Genomic DNA, 5,341 nt, shown 5'->3' with positions numbered 1-5,341 from the left:
GAACACTGGTGATGGTAGTGGTGGCTCCTACTCGCCTGGTGGAAGAGCTCCGTCTTGCAGGCCCTGCGGAACTGTACGAGGTCCCGCAGGGCTCGGATCTCCTCCGGGAGCTCGTTCCACCAGGTAGGAGCCGCCACCGAAAACGCCCTGGCCTTAGTTTGGGCAAACTTCACACTTCGGGGGCCTGGGACTTCCAGGAGATGGAGATTCCCCGATATTAACAGCAGCTAGAATTCTTATAGCAAAGAGATGGAAATCCAAAAACACTCCTTCCATAGCAGAACTTAAATACAAAATTCTAGAAATAGCAGAGATGGATAAACTAAACATAACATTACAAAATAAACCAGAGGAGCTGTTCTGGGACAGATGGGGGAAAATTTACACCTGGCTAAAGATAAAGAAGATAAAATGAAAAATGCTAGTTAAGATTTGTGACGAGATACAAGAAAGATGAATTTTGTGTTATGATATGTATAAAAACTAATCAAATATGTTAATGTGGAAAAATCAAAATAAATTTACAAACAAAAAACCCAAAAACAAAGTTACTCTCAACAACACTCTCTGGCAGTTATTTGTTTATTGAGGCATAAAGATGTTTCAAGCTAAGACTTCAGGTTCAGAACTGAAGTCCTGGTGCCAAGGCCCAAAGTTCTACAAAGTTCAAACAAGCTCCCCCCCTTGGATCAGACCAATTGTAACCCACACTCAGCCTGCCTAGATTACATGGGTTTCAGCCCCCACCTGCGAGTCTACCATTATATTATCTATTGCTGCAGAGCAAGCACAGACAGCAACCAAGGTCATCGCTGAACATCCCTGGAAAGGGAGGAAACTTAGAAAGAGTTACGCAGCTACAACTACAAAGCCATTCTCACACGCATCCACTCACCCCCCCTGGAATTCCAGTACCCACTCGAAGCCCCTTAACAAATGAAAGACATGGCAAACAAGACACCGAGTTTGACACCTATACAGCCAGGGGTCTGCGTATCTGCAAGACCACCTGTAACGATTCCTTGTTTATGGGTGTGTGTCTCTTTAAAAGTTTGGTTGCATGTGATAGTCTAGAGTGCTTGAAGAGGCTTTACAATGAATGTTCCCTCTCAGCTGTGGAGTCTTCTGAGCAAAAATTCTACTTTGTGAGCCACTGGCATTAAAGTTGTGAGCCAGTTTGGTGTAGTGGTTAAGTGCGCGCACTCTAATCTGGGAGAACCGGGTTTGATTCCCCACTCCTCCACTTGCACCTGCTGATGTGACCTTGGGTCAGTCACAAGCTCTGGCACAGCTGTCCTTGAAAAAGAGCAGTTTGTGTCAGAGTTCTCTCAGCCCCACCCACCTCACAGGGTGTCTGTTGTGGGGAGGGGAAGGGAAAGGAGTTTGTAAGCCGCTCTGAGACTCCAAGTGAAGGGCGGGGTATAAATCCAATCTCTTCTTCTGTATAGATTACTTTGCTCTGGAGCTCTCCTTCCTGAGCGAAGACAAAAATGTGTGAACTGGAGGCTAAAAACTGTGAGCTAACTCACACTAACTCAGCTTAGAGGGAACACTGTTTACAATTTGCCAACCAACATCTGCTGGTGGACCTTGGCCACAGGGATGTCCGTCTTGCCTCGACTAGGGCCAGGGCCTTTTCAGCCCTGGCCCCTGCCTGGTAGAATGAGCTCCCATGTGAGATCAGGGCCCCTGTGGGACCTTGCACTGTTCTGCAGGGCTTGCAAGATGGAGTTCTTCCACCAGGCTTTTAACTAGGGCGACAGACATCCCTCCCTCTCTACTGGGCCTCCCCTCAGTGGGTCAGAACTGCATTACCATCTAAGGACCACATCTAGAAAGAGATGAGATGACATCTGTGAGGCTTTAACTTGAACCTGCACTGGATGAATGATGTTGGTGTGTTTTATTTTGTTGGTGTTTTAATTGGTATATTTTACTAAATTTGATGGAACCCGCCCTGAGCCTGCTGTGTGGGGAGAGTGGGATATAAATTGAATAAAATAAAGATACCTCACCTTGCTCTCTTGGAGACTGGTGGCTCTCAGACCAAACTCTGTGGTTATAAATTGACCATGTGAAGGATGCCAACAGGAGGCTGCTCCTAGCACTCAGCAGGGGTTGTAGCATGCGGCGGTGTTAAAACGTTTGGGGACTCTTTTTAAACTGGGGGAGTGAAGGGACAGTGAGAGAGCTGCGTAACTATTTAAGAGTCCAGGTGGAAACAGGCTAGGGGCTGATGGCAGATTCGGTCCAGGGGGTGTGCCTTTTTGTCTCTGGAAGCTTATTTCAAACTGCCACATGGGGGCGATGCAATTCTGTGTCTTGGCGTGGTGGCATGCACAGCCCCTCTTAGGAGACTTACTCTTTCTGCATCTGTCAAAGCCCTCCAGGTACCTGATTTGTGCCAGTTTCCATTAAAACGATGGTTATTCAGTAGCACAAGGTATACAGCACTCCGGAGCTGCAGAATGCTTCCCCAACTTTATTTGGCTTCACAAAGAGCCTAGATGGGTGGGTGGGCACGTCACCATAGTTTCCGCTTTACAAGTGGCACACTGAGGCTGTGAGTGGGTTGGGCTCAACGGAGGATGTGGAAGAAGCAATATGCCAACCAAGGCCTTTGATGCCGGTCTAGCTCTCGTTGGCTGCCCCTTTCCTATATGGGTGCTTAGCTTCCGCCCCAAAGCCCTTCCCTGCCCACTCGCTCTTTCTTTCTCCAGATGGCTTGCTTAGGCTGTCATTGAGGAAGCCCTGATTGCATGCTTCTATTTAAAGAGAGGGAAGAAACGGGGACAGTTCCCAAGAGCAACCTTGGGAAAGTCAGTGCTGGAAGGACTACAAATCCTTTCTGCTGACAGTCCGGTAACTCTGTGTGCACTCTTGGCTTTGCTTTGGACAGGCAAAGGCAATGCTTCTTTCTCTGCCCCCCCCCCCATTGTTGGAGAGCTGCCTCTGCGTGCGTGGGGTAGAACCTCCCCCACGTTAATGAACGACCTCCCTGTCCAACAGAGATTTCTCATTTTGCTACATCACGTCGATGCATTTGCAGTGGAGAAGGGTCCTTCTCCATTTAGGTGCCCAGGAGTGTGTGCCAACCTATAATATTAGTGAATAGCAGCTAGGAAGGTAGGCGTTGTAGTCTTAGTGAAGAATGGGAAGGTGGGCGTTTTGAGCTCAAAAATCCAAACACATCCTATAATACAAAAGATAGATGCTTCTGATTGGATCTATCAGCGGTCTCGTTCTTAACCAACAGAGGAAGTCATTAAAAACTACTTGAGGAGATGGAGTGAATCCAGTTCCCTACGAAAGAATTCCTTGCATACAGAAAGCCAGCCAGCCAGGGAGAAGACATGTGCTAGCATACACTCTGAAGATGTAGTTTTCTACATGCAGGGAGTCACGTGAATACATGAAGCTGCCTTATACTGAATCAAACCATTGGTCCATCAAGGTCACTGTTGTCTACTTTGACTGGCAACTGACTCTTCAGGATCTCAAGTGGAGGCCTTTGACATCACTTACTGCCTGATCCCTTTAGCTGGAGATTGAGCCTGGGACCTTCGTCGTGACAAGATGCTCTTGCCACTGAGCCATGCTCCCGCCCCGTTTTTTTTAATGGCATTTGTATGGAATAAGGCACAAGCCTCTCCCTGTGCTCTAAAACGGTACACCCCTACGACAGTTTATTCCGCCTCATTTGCCGAGCTGACAGCTAAAGAGAGAGAGATCTGCAGCTCCAAAATGGGAGTGAGAAGCCAGACAATGTGAACACCAATGTAACAAAAAAAATAAGGGATATTAATTGAGAGTAAAAATAAGAATCTGTTCTTATACGAGGACACAGAGGTCATCTGGGCAGTGCAGCCTCCAAATACATGCATCCAAATCAGGATTTAGGTGGTATATTGACTTGCAGGCAGTGGCTCCCTTGGCGTAACTCAGTGTTGCTTCGATATGCCCTGCTTTTTGACACCTCCTCCAGGCTATGCCGGTGCAGACTCAGACAAGTGAGCCAAGCTGCATCCTTGAAGCATGCAGTAATCTGTTTGATGTGATGACCCCTGGGTGTTTGCTGCAGAGTCACTGGTTTGGCGGTCGTTGGCTGACCATGCATGCCAAGGTGAGAGAACGGGGATTATTGGTAAGAGGTGTGTGGGAAATTCTCTTTCGAGTGCAGAGAACCATGAGGCTCTTAAGTAGCACAGGAGGTGGTCTTTCTGACTAGTGAGCTGCTCTTTCCTTGGCACCACAAACTGCATTTGCTGACACACACACACCCCCGGCCACCCTTTTCTGCTGTCTTCATCCGCATCCGTTCACCCTAACTGCACCCAGTTCCCCAGGGAGGCTCCCCTGCAGCGCTGGAATTGAATGCGGCCACTAGCTCTGTGCAAAAGCTCAGCAGTTCTGGTTTCTGTGTCCAGCCTGGAACTGCATGAAAAGGGGGACAGGTTGTCAAGCCCTTGGCAGGCCGAAGTCACTTTCCTGGCAAGCTGCACTTGGCTTGGTGGGTCACACAAGTTGCGTGGGCCTAAAACCAGCCTGCATCTTTCTCTCCGACATGGCCAAGTGCCTCTTCTTGGCGCCTCACAAGTCATCTGCTTTAGCACGCTGCCGTCAAGATGTTTTGTTGGCATCATGTGGCCCTTGCGCTATTGTTCAAATGTCATAAGGTGGCCGGTGTCCTTACAGCACAGGGCACTCTGGTTTTATAATAACCCGGTCGTGCCATCTGCAGACTTCCAATTGGCAATTAAATTGTTCTGAAGTAGTGAGGCAGGCTCTTTCAAATGCGGCATTCCAAATTTAAAGGCTCCCCCCCCCTTCTTTGTTGAGCTGGAGGGAGGGAAGGAAGTGTCATGTTTTCAAAGCAACCCCTCTGCATGTGCATTTAGAAATAGCATGACCTACTTATGGCAGCATCGAACTGCCAGCTCCTTCGGTTGGCCTGATATTCCTTGCAGCTTTGGTCTTGTGATTCTCATGACTGAAGACAACCCCTTGGCTTTGAAACTGCAGAGGGGGCGGGCACTGCCAGTGCCACCTTTATTAATCTGGTCTTGCTCCTGTGCCTTTGACAGCTGCTTGACAGACAGATAAAGCAATATAAGAAGCTTCTTATCTTCAGAACCGTGTTTCAGAAGGCGGCTATTCCACCACAGGATCTACTCATGTTCCCCCCCCCCCCCAATCGGTTGGCAACCCTACCAGGCACACACAATTACCCAGTCCTAGATCGGAGAAAAAATAATGGCAAGATTTTCACCCCATTGGGCATCTATTAAAAGCAGAGCAGCTGGCAAAGGGGGGACGATGATGACCTTGTTATTTATATCAG

Source organism: Gekko japonicus, unplaced genomic scaffold (assembly GCF_001447785.1).
Source record: "Gekko japonicus isolate JY-2015 unplaced genomic scaffold, Gekko_japonicus_V1.1 scaffold452, whole genome shotgun sequence".
NCBI classification, from domain to species: Eukaryota; Metazoa; Chordata; class Lepidosauria; order Squamata; family Gekkonidae; genus Gekko; species Gekko japonicus.
Note: the sequence above shows the minus strand (reverse complement) of the source record.